This window comes from Sardina pilchardus, chromosome 22 (genome assembly GCF_963854185.1).
Source record: "Sardina pilchardus chromosome 22, fSarPil1.1, whole genome shotgun sequence".
Taxonomy (NCBI): Eukaryota; Metazoa; Chordata; class Actinopteri; order Clupeiformes; family Clupeidae; genus Sardina; species Sardina pilchardus.
This window is the reverse complement of record NC_085015.1, coordinates 27,778,520-27,804,073: the sequence shown is the minus strand read 5'-3', so window position 1 is coordinate 27,804,073 and position 25,554 is coordinate 27,778,520. Positions and strand designations below refer to the sequence as shown.

The 25,554-nt window shown below is 41.6% G+C and overlaps 1 long non-coding RNA gene across 4 annotated transcripts in view; it reads left to right on the top strand.

The window, feature by feature from the left end:
- Positions 1–5,747: 5,747 nt before the first annotated feature.
- The window catches only part of LOC134070391 (uncharacterized), a 193,804-nt gene continuing 173,997 nt past the window's right edge, over positions 5,748–25,554 (top strand). For 2 of the 4 annotated variants that reach the window (XR_009936925.1, XR_009936924.1), the window contains exon 1: positions 12,959–13,053. This is a non-coding gene — a long non-coding RNA (uncharacterized LOC134070391). Of the gene's footprint in view, positions 5,875–12,953; positions 13,054–25,554 lie in introns of those variants that run through there. The other 2 variants (XR_009936927.1, XR_009936926.1) reach the window with 2 other exon arrangements.

Sequence of the window (25,554 nt, the reverse complement as noted above, 5' to 3'; positions counted from 1 at the left end):
TTGTGGGATATCAAACGCTTCCCCACACTGTGCAATACATCCTGTCTGCTTTCATGTGGATCATTTGTATAAAATGGGTCAATGGAAATGAGAAACTCTGGACTCAGTTCAAAAATGAATGCACCTATATATTTTCCCTCTGAACATTACATGTTGTCACTTACTCACTATGCACAGCAAATTGTATCTATGTCAGTTCCTGTGCCAGCATTTGAGCATGTAGACTTAACACACATCATATGCTAACCATGTGGTAAAAGCCATCACATGATTATTGTGTCTGCCTTATGATTTAAATATATTGTAGGCTCAGTTTGGTTGATTTACTTCCACTGTCGGCACTTGAGATTGTGGCCTGAACAAGCCCTTGGCTGAAGCAATGGTAAAGTAATACCAACATTTTTCTTCACCTCTTATTATCTCATTAAGTTTCTCCTCAAATATTTGTGTTACATTTCTCCGTGTTGGTGAAGTTTAATTTGTAATTTCCTGCTCTTGGATTTTATTTGAATGGTTTCAGAATAGCTGTGTTTGTTATGTATAAACACACGTCTTTGCCAATCATGTGGTAACATAATCTGCAACTCTGTGGTCCTGAGTAGACAAAACCCATAAACCACTAGGAACATAAACAACGCTTAAAGAGTGTACAATCAGGGCTCCGTGCACATGCCTTTGCTTTACACACAGACACAATATCCTCAACCTGGAGTGACTTCTCAGCATTCAAAATCCAACTCAGATGTTTGAAATTGTGTACTATTTTATTCTATTCTGTCTGGATGACAAATAAAATAAAATAAAATAATAATAATAAAAAAAACGCATTATAGTAGCAAAAGTGTCTCTCCGCCACTGCACCAGAGTACGCACAGATTGCATATTACAACACTGTACATGTATTATTTCCTTATTTGTTATGTTTAAAAACATGGAAATGTGTGACCATAGCTGTATAGGCCAGGTCATTTTGTAGAAATGAGTATTTGAATAGCTTGTATAGATTGTATTCATGCTCTTGTTTCACTTGGTTGGAATGCACAGTAGTCCTGGACTGGAGCCTGTCCTTCAACAAAACAGATGCTTCCTTAAAGACTGGGGCACATTAGGACGCGATGCCCCTGGTCTACGTCCATCTGCCTCCGTCTCTCCCTCCATCCCCCCTCCTCTCTCCCTTCCTACCTCTCCAACACACCCCATGCAGCCATAAAACCATGTTCATAGGCATTCAAAATAGAATCTAAAGCCAGAACAAAGCACAAGGACAGAGGAGGTAGAGTAATACAATAAAACAATGGTAAATGCTTAATTTAACTTTAGGTTAGATATTAGTCATTGGATATAATACCAAATCAGCATTTGTTCAGAAGTTAGGAGGAGTGACCTTGATTCCCCCAGATGGAAGTCTCTTTATACTGAAAGCTGGCCTGCCATGTGTATCGTGTTACTCCTGTCAGTCAGACAATCAAGACAGGTGTGACAGTTTTGAAATGATAGTGAAGATAGAATAGAAGCAGAACCATCAATAACAAAATACATTATAGATAGGCTAGATATGGTTGATTCGGATTGCAAACGAGTGTTTATGTGGTTTCTGTAAATGTGGCCTGATTTGTATCACAGCCATACAAAATCAAATGATTACTTTGCCACCGTAGGTATAGGCTACTTGTTATTTTGGCTCTGGGGCCTACTGAGGGCTGCTGCATCCCTCCCTCTCTGTGTCGTCTGATGGTGGCTGGACACTAATGGTGGGGGAGTAAGCGCTTAGTGGAGCAGGGTGGGGGCTAGGACGGGTGGTCTGGCCTCCTCACTCCGTGTTCTGGCCTCACTCTCACGAGTCACTGGACTGCCAGCATCCTTTGTCTCCACGCCATGACCATTCAACAGGGGGGCCAGAGGCAGACTGATCCGAATCAGGAAGTCATGAAACATGAGGCTGACCTCAGAATGAGAGAGAGAGAGGAGAGAAAGGGAGAGAGGTGGGGGGAATGGCTTGCTTGTTTGTGCCTGGTGGACAACAAAAAAACATAAGCTTTGACATTGAATATGTATTATAATTCCATGTTGAGGCTTAACAATATAAAACTTGGTGTAGGCACTTATATGGTGAAGACAACAGTGTTTTATTTTGTTGTTAGAATCTAATACATGTTTAAAGTAATAATGAGGAAAAACAATTATGAAGACGATCAAGAACAGACCACAAAGCTGGTGGATTGACTTCTGAGCCCCCTGCTCGGCACAATCCCATCTGCTTTAATGGCCACATTATCTGCCATATTCTCCTATATTAGACAAGCTGAAGACATAAATGATTTACAAAAATGGCAAGGTACCCAGTTCCCTCCGTATACGTACCCCCAAACTCAATTATTGTTATTAATACTCCAGTCATTGTCAGCCCTGACAGCATCCGAGCTGCACACTCCCTGTGAAATCTAATTTATCTGATGCACAAATCCATCATTTTCAGAGACCTGGCTTCAAATGGTATATAAAACGTCCAGACTCCACAGATTTGTCTCTCTGACAAAGAAAAAGAGACATGAAGGTGCATTCCAATCGATGGTGGAATCCCTCGGACTCCGGCACCAGCTGAATATTTTCTCCAACTTTGCATTTTTACTCCTCTTGGTAAGAGGCCCACATGGGAGAGAGCTTGTTTTCACTCGCGGGCTCATCAATACCTAAATCCTAGTGAACAAGTGACACCGAGAAGCTGTAATCAATAGCTCCCCCTGCATTTTTTCCCTCCTTCTGGTCAAATGCTTCAGCAAAACTGACAGGCCTGACACTTGGAACATGATGCAAAATCTTTATCAACAGCCCATTGAGATGACTGGTGAAAAACAAGACACAGTCATTAATGGCCACAGCAAACAGCGAATAAACTAGGTCCTCGCGAAGGCATTTGTCAGGTGGAAGAGAGATGCTGGGGTAAACTTCTCCCATGATATTGATTCTCTTTGAGCCACTGTTAGCAAAAGCTTGGTCAATATAGCACCAGGGCGAATTGTGTATGTCAGTGATGGGAGAAGAAAACAAGAAACAAAATTCATACATCAAGTAGTTTTGAAGCCCTCACTGTAATGTACTCCTATGTGATGCTCTCTATCTCCACAAAATGTTCAGCATTTCATTGTCGTCTATTTACAGTTTTTAACGGAATCTTCAAAAAAGTATTGGTATTTTCTTCCTTTTGTGTTAATGCATTACAAATCTATTGTGTTGTTTACACGTGATGCACAGGCTACCCACTGCTCTGATGTCCACCGTCTGAAGAGAACTGATCTGATGATGCCTAATTTGTAAAACCAGCCTCTGCATCTGTTTGCAGCTGGAGGCATCATGCTTTGCTTTCTTATACAGTTGAAGGTCATTGCATGAATTATGTGCATAGAGCAAACTAGTGGTGGAGTGTCTACCTGTATTGTATTATAATATGTTCCTGTGGGACTCTTCAATCAACCATTTTCAGTGGTGAAATATGTTGGAGTGGAAAGCTACAGAAATGTAATTTCACCAAGTAATTCTGAGTTCAAAAGGTTGATCTTGGCATTTGTAATACAGACAGCATGACATAGTGAGGGCTGTGGCTAATGGAGGTGACTTCAAATGTATACTTTTCTTTGTACCACATAGACATAACAAAACCTTTACTGTAAATATAGATATTCAGATGAGAACTCACTAATACCAGCATTTTAAAGGTTAAAATATGCTCACACTTTCTACTGCAACGCTTACTGACAAAGAGAAAAAAAAATCCTCTAACTAGGAAAGTGTCTCAACTCAATTAAAATTTAAAATCAAACATTTTAGAGAGGGTACACTATTAACCCAAGTTTGGGAATATAGGTCATAACACAAAGACAGAGAGAAAAGCTTATTAATTGAATAATAATGGCGATTCTATCACACAGCCAATTCATTTTGGAGGAGAAAAAGGTGAGAAAAAGTTGAAGAGTTCAGCATGTTCAAACAGACTTTGTTTATAGCCTAATGGTAAATGAGCTGCTACCTTTTAATGTGTCAGGTTAACCAGCTAAACCTTGAACTTCACTACAGAGTTAATCACTTGATTGAAAACACACACATACACACACACACACACACACACACACACACACACACACACACACTGATTACTCCTCAGCGCTATGACACATACCATATTACCGTGCACTGTAATCCAGGGTATAGCAGAATAGGGTCATCACAGAAATTAACTTTTTGTTCATTAATTTGTATGGATTAGCAGAGGGCAAAAGACAGCAAATCTGCTTCAGTGTTTTTTTTTATGAAAATCATTTAAAAGTGTACAGCAATTGTGGCTGTGGCTGACTTTGGGGTTAATCAGGCCGATGTGTCCTTTTAATTGCTTTCTATTCAGAGTAAATTCATTAGATAATGTTCTCTTCAAAATTCATGAATCAATTTAACCGAAGAAAACCATTTTATAGCTTTAGTTCCATTACTGCATTCAGTCATGTAAGAGACAGGACTACTTTGAGAGCTCCTTAGGCAAACAGACTTTATGCATTATGAGACTTCTGGTTTTGTCTCCGTTTTTGTCTAGACCAGTGTAAAACTCTAATAATAAACCAGTAGGCCTATGTGTTTGAAGGATGCAACTTTGTATTCTCCCCAGCTTCATTGATCAAGTAGCCAACAACACTGAGTTTCTTTTCAGCAGCAGTAGCCTAGGCTACTCATTGGTATCAGTAGCCTACATTTTGTTATCCTGTTGTCATTGTTAGCCATTGTATTTGATATTAATGTTGTACACTAATGTAACTTGAATTCCTACATAATTCAAATAAACTAGCTTATTGATAGTGGTAGGCTATTCCATTCTTATGGTGAGTGTGGACCATAGACTGTAAGATATGTGTGGACATGTCATCAAGCCTGGGCCTACATTTTTCCACCGGAAGTGGAAGATTACGCGCTTGTCAGTGAAGCAAGGTCGAGGTAACGGAGGGATGGTGCATTATTGTATGGCATGAAAGAGAACATGACAAGGGTAGTGAGAAATCCATGGGTCTCGGATTTGTTTGGATGCAATTTTGCGAATAAACAGAGCGGACTTTGTGTGTGATGCGCCAAAAATATGGTTGTGAACTTGTGCACATTTTCCTGGTAAGTTAGCTAGATTGTCCCCACTCGTTCTTCGAGGCTAACGTTAGCTAGTTTAAAATGTCTTAATAGCAAACAGCAATGAACCTCATGCTACTCTTTTTCGAGTTAAATGGATATGTAGGTGAAATGTGCTGTGCAAATATTTTACAGTGAATAGACTTACAGTCTACGCCATTATATTTCTGTTTGTTATAAAAATACTAACAACTAAGCTTGTTATCAGATGTAGCTTTCTGGTTTGCGCTAATTGGCTGTAGAATGCTAGCCTAAACAACTCATGAAGTTCGAAGGTCAGTTAAGAGTCTGGTACAGTACAGTGGTAGGCTAATATGTAAACATGTTAAGAAACAGGCCCTACTTTTTCATGCATTTGCCAATATGTTGACCAGGAACATGCCATACATTTGGTCTGGAGCTAAAATCACTGTACTATGCTATTTCAGCCACTAAGGTTTCATTATTCTAATCATTATGTGGTTAATAGCCCTATATTTAATGGGTAAACAGTGAGGGAGAGACACCACACTGAAAACCCATTGCAATTTCTGTTTCACAGTTTCTTACAAATCTTTTTTTTTTATTTTTAATTTCCTCTGCAGCTCCTGAATCCTCTTGCATTAGCAAACATGTCACGCCGTTGCTGTGCTCCATAAAAACCGCCTCCTCTCCAAACCCATCCCATGCCCCACAGTCACTTCCAGCCTCATGCGGTGGAGACACATAATCAAGGTAATTTGCCTGAACTTGGGGGAATATTTACCAAATCCAGAGTGGATAGATTTGATTGATATCCACCCATGTGACTTATTAGGCTTTGTCAGAAAAAAGGCCCGGAGGTGCTGTTAAATAATTTTTCATTGATAATCACCCTGTCACCGCTATCAAGACAACTTTTTGAAGACCAACCAGACTGAAGGGGAGGCGAGCCCTCTTAATTTCTTAATAAATGATTCTTTTCCATAGGACATGGATTAGGGCGTGTAGTAAGACACATTAGCACTGACAGAGCTGTCAGAAGGACAGGTGAAAGGAAAAGTGGCAAGCTTTAATTTCTCTGCAGAGGAATGAGAGGCTCTTTGGGGATTAATCTCCTTATCAACATCGAGTCTTTGCCTCAGGGCAGCCAGAGCATTCACAGAGAATCATGACCATTCCCCCCCCTCTTCTTTCTTTTTTTGAGTGGCAGAATCCAGCTACTAGTGATGGTGCCAACTTTTGTATCTCATCTATTTCAATGAGGAATAGACCACTTGGGAAAAACAAAATGGCAAGAGGAATGCTAATTATCAGGAATATTCTCAACCGCAAAGCTTCCTGGAGTAGCCTACCTTTTAAAAGTGTATTGTCTTTATTGGCATTTTAGTATTATTGCAATTAATTCAATATCCAAAGTCAACTATAAACATGTAATGCTAGATGATTAGTTCAACATATGAGTATGAGAACATTTGTGGTACAACATATCCGCAATATGGATGATGGATGCTTTACTTATTATGACAGACATGTTTTTCAGTCTGTTATTGTTTTAAATAGGGTCTTGATACTATTCTGTTCAAGACCTTGTAGTTCTGAATGATGTGTGTGTGTGTGTATGTGTGTATGTATGTATGTACATACACACACACACACACACACACACACACACACAGACACGCATGTATGCTTATATTCCCAATTCCACCCTGTAAGCGGGTCGTGTTAAGAAGTCAATTATTATAACCTAAACTAAAAATGTATGAGGTAGCAGTCCCTGACCAGATTTGTTGGTACCCTAGTTGCTGATCCCTTAACTGTAGCAGTGCACTGGGACTCCTGGCGGCAGCATTTTGTTTTGTGATTAATATTTATATATGTGTGTACACAGATCTAAGCCTAGGGAGTCACGTGCATTTACTGAAAAGGGATGTAACAGAGGATGATGAGCCGCTATTGACAGTTCTGGCCCTTGTGCATGGGTGACACCTCACCCACATCTTCAGACATTATCAGTTACTGTTGAAAAATCTGACAGGCATAACCAAAGAGACTCTGTTACTGTCAGACATGAGTATGTGCTTACATGCTTTTTTGACTATGTTTTGAGACTATGCTAATTTGGAAGTTTACCTTGGGAGGTGACACCATTCAGTCAGACCTTCAGTGGGATTCTCCTCAGTAAAGGGAGTTCAGTCAACCCAGACCACTTAATCCTGACTGACATTAGAAGTGTACTGCCACCTCTGAACATAATTTCCTAACCTTAGCATGACTGGCACACTCATGTACTACCTGTTTAAACAGCACAGAACAGAGAAGTAGCCGTAAGGCTCCATGCAGGGGCCCTTGTGCGACTATGGGTCTCCAAAGAGTTGCCTGCGTCTCAGGGGGGCTAAAATAATTTTACCCGGCTGGTGCAGAGAGTGCTTTTCATTTAGGTCATTTCAGGTGACAGAGGCACCTGTAATCTCCCGTACTTAATGAAAAGTTTAAAAGAGCGGGTGAGAGGTTGTGACCTTGTGGATCCATGGTGCAGCAGTGCAAATTGTTTAAATAAGGGTTGAAGTGACCCTCTGAAATTTTAGCTGCACATGTACGCTGTGCGTGCTATAAACACGTTACAGGTCATAAAATCCCTCAGGGAAATAGATTATGCTCCAAGTGGTGATTTGGGAATAAGGGGGGTGTGATTGGCTGAGAGGAGAGATATCAGTATTGATCAGGAGAAACCAATCGCATGGCTTTATATCCTCCATTTTGGCAAATATTTATGGTTAAACAGCTTTTCCAATTTAGTGCATTTCTGCTATTTCACCCAGACAGACTCCGACAGGGCATTGTATTAGAATTGGACTGCATTTCATGGTGCATTAAATTACTCTTAAAGAGAAGTATAAGGGTGCCTGTAGACAGAATATGGGTGAAACCATTGTGGATAAAACATTACAAAAGTGGAATAAATGTGGATAACATGTTTTGTGTTTTATTGTTAAGATAAAGTTGAAATGCACATACCTCTGACACTGTCATAATTATTGGCAAGAATAGCATTAATGTCTAACATGCATTATTTTGCATGCAGTAATACGCTTTTGTTAATTCATTTCGGAAATATATTCACATGACATCTGTTATGTAGTTGCAGTTGGGTTGTGCCAGTACTACTCTCTCAGATGGTTGTCAAGATTCATGCATTACGCCACTCATGTTGGCCTCTTCTTTCTTCCAAGATCACACAGGGAAGAAACCCCTCTCACAGTTTCAGCAGTAGTGAGGTGATTAAAAACCATATAGTGAACTATGTCATCAGAGCTTTCCTGGAATTCCCCCCTAGCCAGTGCTACCACCCCCCACTTTGAGGCTATCATGGTGTATCACTTTAAAATGCATCATTGATGAAGATAAGATCCTGCATAATTTCCAGAAGCCTTACCCCCTTCAAAGGATACATCCCCTCCCCCGATCCTTCAAAATTCCGCCCATTATAATTCGTCCATAATTTGAAACCTTATTTGATAGGTTCTGTTGGCCTTTGTTCAATAGCCTTTGAAGGGTACCAAAAGCACCAACATTAAGTCTCTAAGTTCATAGATTTGGAGCAGAATTCTGAAGTTGCTCAGTGTGCTAGCTGCTTTTTCCCCTCAGCTTTCATACAGTGGTTGCAGCATTCTGTTTGTTTTGAGTGTCAGGCATGTGACATTAAGTGAGCTGGAAATGTCTCTGAGGACAAAACAATGATGCTGATGAAATCATTTGCAAAAGGAATCAGTTTAGATCTGCTGTTCAAGAGCTGCAGGGATCATTAAATGCGAAATCTATAGAGCACTCTGCCTTGTTTCTCAGCCCCATGTTTTTACAAACTCAACAAACAAGACTAAGGCCTGCTATAGAGAGACTGCAAGACTAACACAACCAGGGAGTGATTCAATTGGGTTCTCTCAAAACAAAGCCTCGCTTCAATGGCATTAACTTGTCGGAAATTGTTGACTTGAACAACAGTGTAGTTGTCCTGCGTTGAGAGTGATCACCAATAAATGGCAAGAGGTCAACAGGCAGATCCCTGGTTTACATATGCAAAGACGGTCACTCTAGTAAGATCAACATTGTAGCCTTTTTCCACCAAGGCCATTGATGTAGCTTTGAGTTTTGATCTATGTTGGGCAGGGACAACTACATTGTTTGCTATACTGTATTTGATATCTCTAAATACAAGATAATGACATTGTTAGTATTATTAAAAATCCATGTATTTTCTTAGACATGGTGTAATATGCAGTTTCATAGCACCATAAGAGAATTGCATGATAGGAAGTATCTGTATGGATCCATTGCAGTGGTGCCATTTGCTTGGAGTGTATCCGTACTCTTTTGCATGCAGCGTGTGCAGTAGGTGACTGTCTCTTCTGTGGCAGACTGTGGAGGTTAAGGCCTAACATGCTCAGGAGTGCACATGAGGCAGGTTCATCAGCTCCCTGACCTGCTTATGCATACTAAGGTGTGTGCGCAGGGGGAGGTGGGAGGGGAGGGGAGGGCTGACACCTTCGTTCAGGAACTGCAGGGAAATTGGCCATATCCCCTTAGCAATGCTTGAGAGGCTAGACACTTTTGACCCAGATAAGATCAATGTATGTCTGTCATACAAATATACATACATTGATTATAAATCTCCCCTAGTTATGTTGTAATTCCTTTGATATACATCAATAATGAGTCTGACTACAGTTGTCTTGACTTGAGGGAGATGAATGGAAGTCCCCTTTATCCAGCCAGCACATCATGGCTATTAGAGGCTCTAAGCAGACCACTCAAATATAAAAGGCATGTTTATTCATGCACCATTCATCCTGTAACAGAGAGGAGTACATCAAACCCAGTTAATGGTTTCAATATTTAGCTGCTGTAGGGTATCTACCCATAAAGAAGACGGACAAAAATCTGCCTAATAGCTTTTCTTCTCCCATTAAGATAAAACAGCGAGTGAATGCATCTAGTAATCTGATGACAATTTGCAAATCATTAAGAGAAATATAAGATTCCATTAAAAGTCTGAGTATCTCATCCCTCAATGGAGTAATAATCTTTTTTGATAATATTTAGTACGTCCACACTGTGAAACTTGCTGCACTGCTCATCAGCCTCCCCAGCTCACCATCCGTAGAGATGTCTAGCCATCCCTTTGCTTTAGGAAGACAGAAAGGAAGATTGGGAGAAAGAGAGGGTGAGAGACAGAAAGAAAAAGAAAGGATGAGGAAGAGAGAGGTGTGCACATAATCTTCTATTCAGAGCAGGTACTAATGAAGAATTCCATATATTCTGAAATTTAATTAAAACCCCAAAGATTTCAAATTAGATGCAATTTGAAGTGCCTGGGGCAGAAATACATGCACTTGCGTGGCAAGGGTATCAGACTGAAAGTTGATATTGTAATTGGTCTTGATGTATTTTTGTGTTGGCAGCCTGAAACCGTGAGCTCATAACCATACACAAATTCTCAGTAGATTACCTACTCATTGAAAATGCCATCGCTCAGGTAGTTCTTCACTAAATTACCATGCTACTAAAATGCACAAAGTGATTGGAGGGGTAGAGTGGCACAGCTGGCCAACACTTCCAGTGAGTTATGCATGCGACGCCACAGCCTCTTTTTTCTCTCCCCTCCTGCACAAAATATGCTCAGCTGAATATTAAAATATAATTGGAATTCATCCTAAGTAGCTTAAACCATTTTGATATTTTCTTTTAAAACGATTTGGAGCCTCCACAGTCATTATTTTCAAAGGAGCAATTCATAGTCTAATGACATGGAGGTAATCAGAAAGGTTTTTTATATAACTATCAGATAAGGATCTTTCTGGAGAAAGGATACTTTTAAGCCTTCTTTTTCTGTTTGAAAATTCCTTTGAGTATCCATTATTTTCTGCCGCACAGTGAATGATCCTGTTATGTGGAGACGGATATTGTAAAGACCTTTGGTGTGTTGACTGTCACTTTTACCTCTTTCTCAAAAGATGCATTTTTATCCCAGACAATGAACATTTTCTGAAGTTTCTGTCATAACAGAGCATTGCTTTCCCAGAATGTTCCAATTGAACGTGTGTACTGTATGTTTGTGTGTTTGGATTGTTGAGTGGTAAAATTTAGGAAGGCTTAGTGAGCTCACAACATCGCAACCTTTAAGAGTAACCTTTAAATGTGTATGTTGACATTTTACATGCACTGTCAGAGTAACCCATTAAAGCAAGGTTAGTGATGATTAAATCACACAGAGAGATCACTCTGTTGTCACTGAACCCTCATTTTCATGCTACATTAATAGATGGCTGTCAGTGGCAATGAGAGGTCAGTAGTTACTACATATATTTAAGTGGATGGCGGCCTGCTGTAGAGGGGGGGGAGTGAAACACTAAATAAATAAATAAATAAAAGACAGACCTGCGAGGCGTTTAGTGAAGCCGTGTCACTCTCTCCATCACGGGCATTCTCACATGAAATTGTAAAATGTGTACCTGCCAGTCACTCCTATTTGAATTTTCTGTTGACAGCAGTGAGTCCCTGGAAGATGGAAATATGATAACTTGTCACCTCATCATAGCGATTCGTGGGCCTGAGTGAGACAGTAATAATTTTACAAACCCTCACAGTTTCAAAATAACTTTTAATATTAGAAAATAAAATAGCTGTTGAATTGTAAACGGCTGCCACTGTACTGGTCTGAAAGTGCCTCCTGTCCTCTGGATTGAATGAGGGATTGTGAGGGAGAGGAAAATATGTTCGGTGGTTGTAACTAGAGATAACCACTGATATTCACACTGCAAAGCATTTCAGAAATGTATTTATTGAGGGATCCAAACCCCTTCCAAAGCAAAGAGCTTGTTAGGTGTTAGGTATAATACATGATTCTGCATTTTTACAAGTAGCAAAGGTAATATATTCTTGAATAGTGTGTTAAAGAGCAAAGTATTCAAATGCTCTCTCTCACTTTCTGTCTCTCTCTCACTCACTTTTTTCAGTGCAATGATCATCATGCCCTTTTCGGAATGTTAGCAATGGTCCATTCTTAAAGTCCTACACTCCCCTCCCCTCTGGTTGGCACTGTGGCCTCCTAAGCAAACAAAAGGCTCATTGAAAGTTTAGATGTGTTCACTTTTTCAAAGTTTGAGCCAACAAATGTCAGGAGCTGAGCTACTTTGCCTCTCGGCACCTGTGCCAAAAATTATGATGGCCGGGGCCAAAACTAACACGGCCACTTCGAGCGGCCAACCACTAACGAACCCTCATTACTCGCCTGTGTTATGCACAGTCTCTCATTTCAGGTGCAATAAAATACACCCACTGTGGCACAATAAGTGAAAGAGCAGCGTGACATAAGCGATGTTGAAAACCATGAGTTTCAGCTTGAGAGAAGGTCTCTCCCACCCCCATACCCCCCCCCCCCCCCCCCGGTAACAGAGTCGAGTTGACCTGGGTGACGAAAGGCAGAGCAGGGAGGTTTCTGTTTGCTCACAGGGCGCTCTGGAGGGCCCGCGGCCCTGGCTTGGCCGGCTGCCCTTTCCTCCCCGGCCTCTGCCAGAGGAACACACAGGCCGAGGTGGGAGCATGGCAGAGCCCGTGGAGCTGGTCTGGGCGCCCGAGTGACAAAAATCAGCAAACACGTGCTTTTCAATTGCTGAACAAATACTAATAATTGAGGGCATTACAGTATAAATGAGCAATTTCACTAATTAAAATAAGTCACTGCACTGTGGCCTGTTCACCTGACTTTTTAAAAGCAGCTCCTTTCCTGAAAGTCAATTGTCGATTTTTTTTTTTAACTCTTAAGTAAACATGTCCATGGTGAAAATATGTCTTAACCTAACTTTTTCCCCCCTGTTCTGCAGTGTGATTAGGAAGCCATTTCTTACCAGCCCAGATATCACTTCGTAATGGTAAGTGACATTTTTTTGTTGTTGAAGAAAGTTTTTGGGATTGCAGATGCCATACTACATCATCTAAATCATTTACTGACTTACCAGCACATCCCTATACACATTCATTATAAATAACAGTTGTGATGTTTTTTATGGCTTGATAGACATCTGGTATACTTCCATAAAATGAGGGGAAAGACAGCAGAGTTCTGGGATAAACAATTCCAAAAAGACTCAAAACTGAACTCTATCTAACTGTAAATGAATAATTTAGTCCCCGATGATTAAAAAAAAAAAAACAATATGCACAGCTATCAGGTTAAATTTTATTCAGATGCCGATTGTACTTGTGTTCTCTCCTTTTTTTCATGAGGCAAGCCCATGAGGTTTGAGCACAATTCATTATGTATGAGGCTCAACTTACAGTACTTGACTGTTGATTAATAGAAAGTTTTCAGCATGTACATTGGCAGCATGGTTTGCATGCAATGTAGCTTCTTGTTGTTTTCAGACAATTATTTACATAGAAACACACACACACACACACACACACACACACACACACACACACACACACACACACACACACACACACTGACAAGAGAAACTACTGCTTATTAAATGCATGCATCTATTCTTGGTGTGGCCCAAAGGGCAGTTTTGGAATGAAGATTATTCAGTACATCTGACAGCTTGGAAATTGAGTTATTAATACTGTAAATGTGACACTTAAAGGGCACTTTTTGCCAACCTACACCTGATTACAGCACTACCTTACCTCATACATAAACATGAGTGAAAACACTAAGTAATCTTCATTTATTTCAACCCAGCAATACAGTATTAGATGGAACAAATAACTTCTGACTCGAACATTTCACATCCGCAGTGATAGATCTTGCTACACTCAACATTATTACACCGCTCTAAGAGAAGCTTGAAGACAGGCTACAACTGACACGTTTGCTTTATAGTTTTTAATACAGTTGTAAATGGCTATAGGAATACTGCGTTGGGACACTGGGTGGATTTACAGAGTGCAGAGCTTTCATTGTAGTTTTTTTTTTATAAGAGGTTTGAACCCTTAAAAGCTGACCAAATTAGAAAAGATAATATCCATGTAACATTTCCATCCCCTTTGAATTGTAAAAAATTATGTTATTACTAATACCAGTTTCATATTCTTCAACTTATATCGCATTCAGAACAAGTACACCTTATGCAGCAGTGTACTGGCCCAAACATGCAAAAAAAAAATCTTCTCATCTGAGGAAATGTAAATGAACTACTGCGCTTTTTCCATTGAGGCCACCATCACCGACTTCTGTGGTTATCTTCCACTCTAAACCAAATTTAATCCAACACCCGGCTTAATGCTTAGCCTGGGAAGCCATCCTTCAATCTATTAGCAGCCTCTATGACAGGAGGAGTGGGAGCCACAGTGAACACTGTTTCCTCAGAGCTTTATTAGCGCTCAGCATGAGGAGGGGAGCTCAGTTTCCCATGCTGCTCTGCACGCCCAGCGCCAAGCACACAACTGTACATAAGCTGCGCTAATGTTTCCTAGTGTGTGCCTGCCACGATAACGGGCAAGCAACAGGATTTCTGGAAAATGCCTCCATGACTGAGAGAATCTCTACACTGTGTATTGTGCGTGGTAGCTGCTCCAGAACCTTAGTAGGTCATGTGTGACTGGCCGCGCTATCAGGCATTCGACACACTTGGTTCCTGATCTTGTTGGCGAAGCCCATTTGCACCGCTTTCAATGCATCACGGGTGATCTCTCAATTCAGTGACTCTTTTTGATGCTTCTGTCTCCCGTTAATGGGAAGGATCCGCGTATGTTCCAACAGGATGCGGTAACTGTATTTACGTGATTGATTCAATTTCTTATAAAGTTATTCATGCAGCATATTTAGCTATCACAGAGCTCTGTCTGGTGTGTCATCCGTTTTTGCTGTACTCTGACTAAATTCCTGTTTGCAAGGCAACAAAAACTCAGCAGGTGACTCATAACCTGATTCACACTTGGAATGGAACATAAATGGAACAAACAGACTTTTGCAGCACTGTATATTATTTGAAAAAAACAATTATTACATGACCTAAGTTTGCGGACTATAGCTAACTCAACTTCACTTTTAGCCTCCTTTAAGTGATATGTGGCAGGCTATTCACTCTTGTCCCAAGATATGTAACTGCTTTCCTTCTGTTATCAATATGTGAGAGAGAATAAAACGGCGATACAATCAGCAGTGGAAAGATGAGCTTTCTCCACCAAAGCAGGACCTAAAGACAATTCATTTGAAGTGGAAGTGGAGGGTTACGCTGTGACTGACAGGGATATTAAAAAGCCCCTGATTCAGAGGGTGATTTCCCCCAAATATCGCTTAACCACTGGTTAAAATCGCATGGACATGGACACTGGCCTCTCAAGTGAAAGCACCACTTAAAGAACACTTTTTAAATGTGTTTATCAGCCTTGTGAGATACGGTACATTCTGCGGCAGAGTTTAGGACACCTACCATTATTCTTCACTAGTGGTGAGACATACTGTACCATTGTTGAATGAGGGTTATGGCTAGATTGTGTGTTATTCTAGCGGTCATGGCCCGTGAAGAACTGCCACAGCATCCCAGTGCACTCTGCATCTAAAAATAAGTAACAATGCAGCTCCCCTTTAGCGATATGACAAAAGGGTTGAACCCTTGCAAGGCACATCAAGGTGCTTTCTGAATGCTTTTTAAATGTGCCTTATTGCCCCACGCACACACTCACACTCACAGGCACACACGCACAAACACACAAACACTCTCTCCCTCTCTCTCTCTTTCTCTCTCTCTCTTTCACAGACATGAACACACACACACACACACACACACACACACACACACACACACACACACACACACACACATCAAAATCCTGCTCTAGGTGAATCCAAGCTGCAGTTCCATTAACTTGTGTACGGGCTCATGAATAAATGATGCCGCCACTTAAGTGACTTTCTTGTAAATTGGTTTATACAGTCCCATATAAATAATACACATTTTTGTTTCTAGTATTCACCATTACAGCCTTCCATTTTTCTTTCTCTCTATAGCTGTCTTAGTATAACATCATGTGAACATAGAGGGATAAACTATCATAAACTGCACAACAGTTGTACTTCTGAGAGAAGTGATTTAATGTCATACTATGAGTGCATTACAATGCATAAAATACCATGTATGACCATATACATGCAAAAAGAATAAGAAAACATATATGTATTATTCATTTTTTAAATAATTGTTATTGAAGAAATCCAAGTGGACTACATTTCCAGTGAATTCACAGTTGAGGGAAATTTGTTTTAATATGTGAATTTGCTGATCTCAGCTTATACAGGTGTTCTGAAAATGGGCAAAACCAAAACAAGGCCCACACGTATGTGCTCCCTAGCCGTGTAAGGTACGGCGGTCTCAGACACCAGGTCCTTCTACCTGGGGGGTATTAATAGGCACAAACTAATTGTATGTTGACTGAATTAATGGGGTAGAAAAACATGCATATTTCAGCTAATACATGAGAAGAGGTGGATCTGCTGAAGCATTAGTAACGAAGGGACCGGTCTGGGGGACACGGGCGGTGATGTGCCACTCCACTTGCTCCGCCTTAGAGCCCCAGTGCTTGGCTGATCAAGGGTGGGCCAGTTCCATTGTAAGAAAAAAAGAGAGAGATGCACGGTGAAATGTAAACACCAGGCCACGGTTCTGAGCACAGCCGAAGCCCTGATGTGCAGCCTGCATGTAGCCATCTACAGATTGATGAATAAATTATTTGATGTTGAACCCCCGTGAGGCTCACCCTCCACCTCCGAGTACCCCCTTTCATTCATTCACTCCACTCCCCTCTTAAATTCATAGCAATTACAGGCAGTGAGGGAGGTGGGGTGGGGAGGAGGGAGTGGGGGTAGATTATTGGCATTCAGTTTGGGGCGCCCTGCTCAAGTTCACACTGACTGGCAGGCATCATTTATGGCCGTCTGGATGCACCTAAGCCGGTGTGACAGAAAATTCAATGTTGGCATGTAGTGTGAAAATTCCTACCAAGTCACGTCAATATGCGGCAAAGGAACACAATCACAGTTTAAAATGTATTACTCTCCATAACAAAGTGTGTGACGTGCTCGGAGCCTGACAACATTTCACCCCTTATGGGAGGCGTGTGTCCCACCCCTTCTCTTTCCTCTGTGACTTTCAATTTATTCTCTTTCTTCTCGCTTACAGGTGATTACTCGCTTGTTTTAACCCAGGGGGTTCGGGCAGGAAAATGAGATGCTAATCTGTGCAGTTTTCTGTTTTATGATGGATCATCCCCTGCCACACAGTCTTTTTCAACAGCCAGGCAGCGGTGGGGCCAGTGTGCTCGCTGTGGTGTTCTCCCGTCAGTTTGAAGACACACAAATCACACCCCGTTTTTATGGCTTTGTCCAACCTCATGGCTACAGTAAAGACATGCACAATGTTTCACTGACCTGTTGAGCGTTTCTGCTGTTAAATAGCTATTAAGATGACGGGGGAGGTTGCTTGTTTGTCATTAACTAATGTTTTCCTCCCCATCCTACTATTTTCATATTTAAATAACTATTGATTTATCAGTAGGTCACTGAGGGCTTTGTAGGATAAGACGAGCCCTCCTTTTGTAGCTGTTTTTTTTTTTATCAGTATAGTATGATTTAGTGGCCTCTGTCAGTCTGTCCCTGCTGGTGGTCTGTGTGGCATTTCTGCTGGCGCGCTGACTCCTTCTGACCGTGACACCGACTCCTGTGCTCTCTGGCTCAGCTTGACTCGAAAAGCACGCCCCGGCTGGCCGTAACCCACAGTGCCCAGTGCTCCCTGACAGAAAGAGGCTATTCGCAGGCTGCTCTCTGATCTTCTGCTCCAGTGAGTGGCAAACCACAAAAGCCCTCCTTTAAACTCCTCACTTCGTCGCCTATTTTTAGTTTTTATGGTTTATCATTTTAGGTCCGCCCCGGGGTTTAGGAGATTCGGACTCGAACAGGTGAACCTCGTAATTATGAGAAGGTCACGAATGTCAGCATGCGACGGCTTGTTTGGTTAAGATGTCTTGTCGTGCCTGCTCGTCGGGCGTATATTTAGATCAGCGTCATCCTCCTCTGAACTCTGGTCAATGCCTGACTGGCGGTGTGCATAATTCACAGCCTCCAAGATCTATCGTGTTTCATGGTTGCCTTTGGTGTTCGCAGAGTAAACAATGCAAACAGATGCCTCATACAAGTCCAATGAGGGTGCATCTCCTACAATTATGCCAGTTTGTAAAGGCATGTCATGCCACGTGTAGGCCCGTTCGCAGTCCAACTTTCACACAAGCCGCGCACTTTAAATGTCAGCTCGCATAAAACCACCCTTGGCATCACGGGTCCCCTGATATCCAGGGCTGCTGTCACTTCAAGTATCTTTTTTCTTTTCTCCCATTTTACCTCTTGAGCATCTCTGCCTGGTTAATAAATAAGCAGGCCCTGAAATGGCAGACACGTTGCCGAGTTATGGAAACCATTTCAAACATCCGACACCCCCTCCTCCCCCCACGCTCCTACTATAACTCCGCACTTAGAGATAACCAAGCAAGATTTGGCACAGCTGGAGAGGGGCAGGGCTGGCCCCTGTTTCCTTTCTGGCCCCCCTCCCCTCTGCCTGCCTGGCCACCACTCCACCCTCTTTGCCTGCCCTCACACCCCCCCCCCATATCTGTATGGATGAGTGCCCTGTCCTACGCACTGGTGTCAACCGATCTCTCTTTCTGTCTTTCTGTCCCTCTCTCTCTCTCTCCCCTTGCTTACTCTCTATCTTGGGGCTCTCCGGACTGCCGCGTACGGTTCCTCTGGACGGTCCAGCTCTCTCTCGTGGGTGGGGGTGGGACGGGGACGGGGGGTGTGGGGGTAGGAAGAGAGGGTGCGGAGCAGTGAGGCCCTCATGCTTGGTGTAGCAGCAGGGGGTGGGGTGGGGTGTGCGGTGCTGGGATGTCTCCTGGTGTGACTGAAGAACCCTAACCCCAGCTCCAACACTCATTACTCTGCCTGACTCCCCAGGGTGCTGCGTGCCAGACGCCACTCTGATGTGGAAGCGTCCCTGCGCTGTTGTGGCACGTGTGTGTGTGTGTGTGTGTGTGTGTGTGTGTGTGTGTGTGTGTGTGTGTGTGCGCACGCGCACGCTTGTGTGTGTGTGCGCGTGTGTGTTTGTGTTTAAGTGTGTGTGCGTGAGTGCATGTCTGTGTGTTTGGTACTTTGAGTGTGTATGGGACTCAATGCATGTATGTGTGTGTGTGTGTGTAAATGCATGTGAGTGTGTGGATGCACTCAGGGCATCATGCTCTAAGAGTGACAGTCTCTTACCTGGCCTGGTGACAAAAGCAAGAGCTGCATACTTTTGGGATAATGGAAAGGAAAAACAGGCCATTGTAAGAAGAGAAACCAGTACAACATCTTTGGAAAGGTGCTAATTCAAATTATTGTAACTGATAGTTAGTTCTGTCCAACTGGAGTAGTATATTGCTTTTGTGTTTTGTGAAACCTTCTCAGCATAAACTTCTGTGTACATTAGAATACAATTGTTATACCCCCCGCACCCCCACCCCGCAGTCTAGTGCTATTAATGCCCTTTTTGTTTCTCTAGTGTGAGAAATGCAAATTAGGAAATGTAAAATACAGATATATTTATAATTTAAAATAATATATATGCATTGGTAAGAAAGGGGAAGCAAAACAAAAGCACATGCACACACACACAAAAATCTACTTTTCTAACCTATTTGCCGATGACCCAATTTAATTGTCCCACTTGAGTATAGGATGGTCGTTAAAGAAGAGTTGTGTTTTTGTTGCTGGACCTGGATATAGCATTGTTTTTTTTCTTACTTTTTTTCCACGGCACAAAGGCCCCTACTGTGCTCTGAGATTCACATAACAAGGTACTGCCTTTTAAAATTGCTGATCCTTAACAGAAAGCAGGATGTGGGGAATGTGAGAATAAATCTACACAATGGGACTTGTACACATCAGATGGGAAGGACGCCGCTGGAGAAATCCTTTTTTTTCCCCTCAACTTTTTTTTTTATAGTATTGCTGTTATTGTGGGATCGCTCACTGGATTTAACCTTGAGATTTGTCAAACCACCAAAATGCAAATTGTGCTGTGGTGGAGCTGGCCTTAGAACTGGGCTGCGACACCTCCGAAATAGATGAGTAAATCAATGCGAGTGATGACAGAAATGTTGATGGTCATGCATCTGAAATTCACAAACAATGGCCCCTTGCAAAACAAGCGGAAACAAATCAAAGGCATCATGGGTAAAAATGAGAGCATGATGTTCTACCACCTCCCCATCATTTGTGTCATTGTGTATTTCATCACTGATAGACACATGCTTTTTCCTGTACTGTTTGGCAGATATCCCAGTAGCTATCATCTGTGTAAAAGCCAACACAATCACTCTGGAATTAAAACTAAACCAATTGTGAGCAAACTGAATTGACAGATGATGCTATTTTCATGAGATTGGCGTTTATTAGCATACACTCTGATCAATAACTTATGGTTATGGTCTTTTGAAGAAAATTTTTGACATGGCATGCAACATTTTGAAATCTTCACCAGTCTCTTATTTGGCACCACTGATTTATCCATATGCCCACCGCGATCACTGCTTTTGAAGGATTACTTTGACAAACATTTCATTTTGAAGACCTCTGGAATATAGATGTATTATTGAATGACAAAATCTAACTTAACTGGGGTGAGAAACTTCAGAAGTAATATTATTATTCCTGAAAAAATAGGCCTAATGAAATAGTTACAAAATGTATAAATAAAAACATGGACATAGATTTTCAGCCACTAGATATTGCGGATATGTTGATTAAAGGTCATACAAATGCTAACATATAACTCGCAAAAATACTTAATACCAGTTACTCGTGATTACCCACTAGTACAAGAGAAAATTCAATGTTTGGTGTATGATAGCATGTGTTATCATTGTCAGTTGCTTCATTCTGCAGATGAAAAAAAGGCAGCGAACCTGGCTTCCAGTTTAATGCACAAAAACCACTTACACACAAGTGACAGACCACATTACCCCCTTTCACTTCCATTAACTTTGATTTCTGGATGTCTGTCGACAGTGGTTAGGCGTCCCCTCTTCTGAGAGATAGTCTGGAGCTGCCTCAAAGAGACGTGGGATTTCTGATTCTTGTCTGTCCTGCGAGCTCCTGCGATGGCAGAAAGGGGGTGGGGTGGAGGAGCGCACTCGAAATGCACTGATTCTGATAGGTCAGTGATTCCGTGCACCATGTCAAGATATTTACTTCAGGGAATTTATTAATGGCTGTATGGCCTGAGTGGTTATTTGTACTGCTATTAGGGACTACTGAAATGCTTATGAATCCAGAAAATATGGAGTAAAAGAGTACCCTACATTTCCTATTGCTTAACCAGTGAAGTTAAATATGCATGAGACACCACTGGGAATTTAGAAGGATAGGCCACACACACCCATGGAGATACTGTACGGACACTCTCCCTCCCCACACCACCTCTTTTTCTTTCGCTCTCTCTCTCTCTCCTCTCTCCTCTCTCTCTCTCACTCTCTCTCCCTCTCTCTCTCTCTCTCACACACTCACACACACACACACACACACACACACGCACACACACACACACACACATTGACATGTAGCTAGAGGGAGAGTAGTATCATTGCAAAGATACAGTACATGCATATTTTGAGGTTACAACAAGACAAATGTGACAAAATCTTATAGAAGTATAGAAGATCTGTAGCAAAGCATGCTTACATGGCTGGGTAAAAAAGCAAGTGTGTCTTTTTAAGTTTGGGGGAAAATGGTCACACCCAAGTCCAAGGGGAACCTCTATAAAATACTGTGAAACCAGTGGATACAACACCTCGAAAGCTGAAGGCTTTCAACAAAAACACAAGGTATATTGCTGTCTACCAGCTGCAAGTGAAAATTTCCCATTGACTTCCTTGGAGAGAGCTTCAATCCACAGTAACGTGTCACTAGAAAAGGGAGGGTAGGTGTCATCTTTGTAATCTTGATTTTTTTTATAAACACATAACAGACCATAAAGTTGAGTGCAGTCTTGGTAGATGCAAGCTAAAGCTTTGGTGTGCACAGTCATCAGAAATGAAAGGCTGGGGCTGTTGTGGTAGACAGAAAACCTTCCGTTTTTTTCCCTGTACAGGAGAGGATAGGGCATAAGAGCATTTCTACACTCTGTCTGCGTGTGCCCTGAGGAGCTTGGTGGTTTTTATGTACAATTTTAAAGGATTCAGCATGGGAATTTTTTTGAGTAAACCTATTTCAGTCAGAGCTAACATTATCAGTTACAGTATTTTTCTCTTGATTTTCCAGTCAATGAATTGTGTTTTCTACTCAATGAATCAGGGTCGGAAAAGGCAAACAAACAAACAAACTAGCATATCTATCTGGAGGATAACAAGCTGCATGTCTTTAGTCAGTGACTAGCACTGTTTTAAGCAAGAATATTCGGACTGATGACCACAATGCTTTATGATGCATAACAGCAAACTCATGCAACATTACATAGATACTACTTTACTCATGTTACATGTGAGTATTAGCATTTTAAATAATTAAGTTTATTATTGTAACAGATTTTATTGCATGGACATTTTGGAGAAAAAGAACATTAAACATGCAGACTACTCTGACACAAGATGTCTTCCTTTGATAGTCATACACATTGACAATATTTATGGTCACAGGCCTTTCCTTTTTGGTTCTGTTCTCTTGTATGAAGCTAATAGAATTAATTCATAGTGACACCAGAGGTAGATCAGGTCTAATCTACCCCTTTAAAACCTAACAGGCCTCAAAACTTTATAAATTTTGCATTAGAGGACTTTCTGCCCTGTCCATTTCAATCTCAGAGTTTTTCTGAACTGTTTTGGATGGCATTGTTGTTGTTAAGTGGCGATCCTGTGACAGGGAGCGCGCATCAATCACCCCCTTCCACCCCTCCCAAAAGCAGTCCAGCTGAAGGCAGCCACTCGACACAGCTAAGAGGGCAGAGAGCTTGTTCCACGTCCCCAGAGATGACCTGGCTGCAGAACCTCAAACAGATAACAGCCGAGTTCAGTCACTTGAAGTAATCCTTTAGTGACTAAAATGACTGGAATGACAAAATATAGGCCTGTGATTTACACTTTTGGACATCAATAAAACCGGATACTCTGAGTGTTCTGTTGAAGGGACAGACGTGGAAAAAGGTTTTTTTTTCAAAAAAAAAAAAAAGAATGGGGAAAAAAATTCACCACTGCCACAGGAAAGAGGTGCAGCCGAGCCCTCGGAATGGAAATCCAGCGAGCGTGAAAACTGTGGTGCCACTTCCCATTGTACTGGAAAAGAGTCTCTCTCTGCCAGGCCCCTGTAATGCTTTTCCCGGCTACTCTAACAGGATTTGGCCGCGTGCTATCTGCTCCTCTCTTAATTAATTTAAGATTTCAAAAATCTCCCAGGGACCTCTAATGGATACTCTTTTTTAAGCAATATACCTGAACAAATTTATTCTAAGAGATTCCTTGTGCTGGGGAGAAAGGAAATCCTGCAGCCTGACATGATATTCGCGGCAAGTGCACATAGTGAGCGACTCTGGACTCCGGTCAGATCCCGATGTTTTCTCATGTGTGAGTGTTTTTACTTCGCATGGTAAATTATAGAATGCCCCTCTCCCTGCCACCACCCATCATAAGTGGCACAGACTGTGAACTGCCCTGCCGCCATGTGTGCCTCCCCTCAGCCTGCTCCTGTATGTGGAAAGCCTTCGCTGCTACTCTGATATAAGTGTATGTGTGTTTTGGCGCTGGGCTGGATGAGGAAATGAAGAACATGCAGGCGTTGTGGAGAGACTGTGGTTGATGTCCCTTAGACGAGTGATGGCTGTGATGTGATGAGTGATGAGGGATGGCTGTGAAGTGCACATACACAAGCCTCTGCGGACACAGATACAGTATGTAGGATACAGTTATTTGGGAATGGTTAGCAAGCTACAAATCAATAATTTTTTCTTCAGATAGTTTGATACTGGGGGGGCTGCAGTGATGTCCCAGAGAAGAATGTTTCGTCGGCTAGATTAATTAAATAATGCATGCCTTCTGAAGTTGTCTTATGTACTTATGCACTAAAAGTTATTTTTTCCTATATCTGGAAATACAAAAATAATCTCAATTATGACAATAAATCAAAAAGCAGACTTCATTTACATTTCATGATCTACTTCTCGCTCCAACATGAGCAAAAAGGCTGAAATTACTTTCAACATGAACATTTTAAATGCAAGGACTGAAAATTGAATTATGGGTTCATTTAAATAGAGATCCCTTGGGCATCAAAGTGTAAAAAATTTACCAGTAGTAATTTGAAAACATTTAGTTGCTTTAAATGAATTGTTTTTTTATGCATGATTTTGCCCAGGAAGAATGTATGCTACCTTACACAGTATATTTTTGAGAGAATATTGAGGTCAAAATCTCTGCAGACTTCAGTTTGCGGTGCAAGATGAAATATTCTCCCTTGACAATGAAAGGTGGGGAGTATAATAAATAAAATATTATGGAAATGTGTTCCTAATATTGTATTGTCACAATCAATTTCCCATTACCCATCTCAATTTTGATATATACTATATTATTTCCTGCTGAAATTCACTTTATGAAGCCAGTGACTCCAGTTTACATATAAACTACCCCTACTATTTTTTGTCAGGCTGAAATGAAAAGCCCATGGCTATGTGAAATGAATTGAGCATTTGAGATACAATTAGGTTAGTATGTATACAGAATTGGGCATTTGTGTTCATTCACAGACTTGCAGGCTTGTGCCGGAGAGTGATGTTGTCAACTGCAGTCAAATACAGCAAAAGCAAATTGAATCAAATAAGCTACCAGCCACACGATTAAATGAGCTATCCAGTTGAATGGTGAAGGCGCAAGAAATGATTGTCATATTTTTTTCAAAGAGGAGCACCGTTATCAAAAGGGATCATTTTTAATAACAACAGCTCATATCACGCTAAACTGTCTGTGTTGGGTGTGTGTGTTTAATGGTAAGCCGAGTTTGCGCTGAGATGAAGTGTTTTTTGCCCACACGTCAGTGTAGTGTAAACTCTTCACGGAGCTTTCCGCTGCGTCGAAATGACACTATTAGCATGGGGGAAATAATCATTCCGGTAAGATTCTGCAGGCAGGAAAAGTGCACCTTGGAGTCTCTGCCGTTAATTACTCCTTTGTCACTTTTTTTTCTCAAGGCAAATGTGCTGAGAATGAGGGTCACATACTCCACAAATGGAAAGGAACAGTGCTTAATGATGTAACACCTGGGTTTAATTCAGTGGACAGGAAGGTGAGAGAGGGCCAAAGAGAAAGATGGAGAGAGGGAGCGGGAGAGAGAGAGCGAGAGAGTGTGGTGGAGGGGAGGTC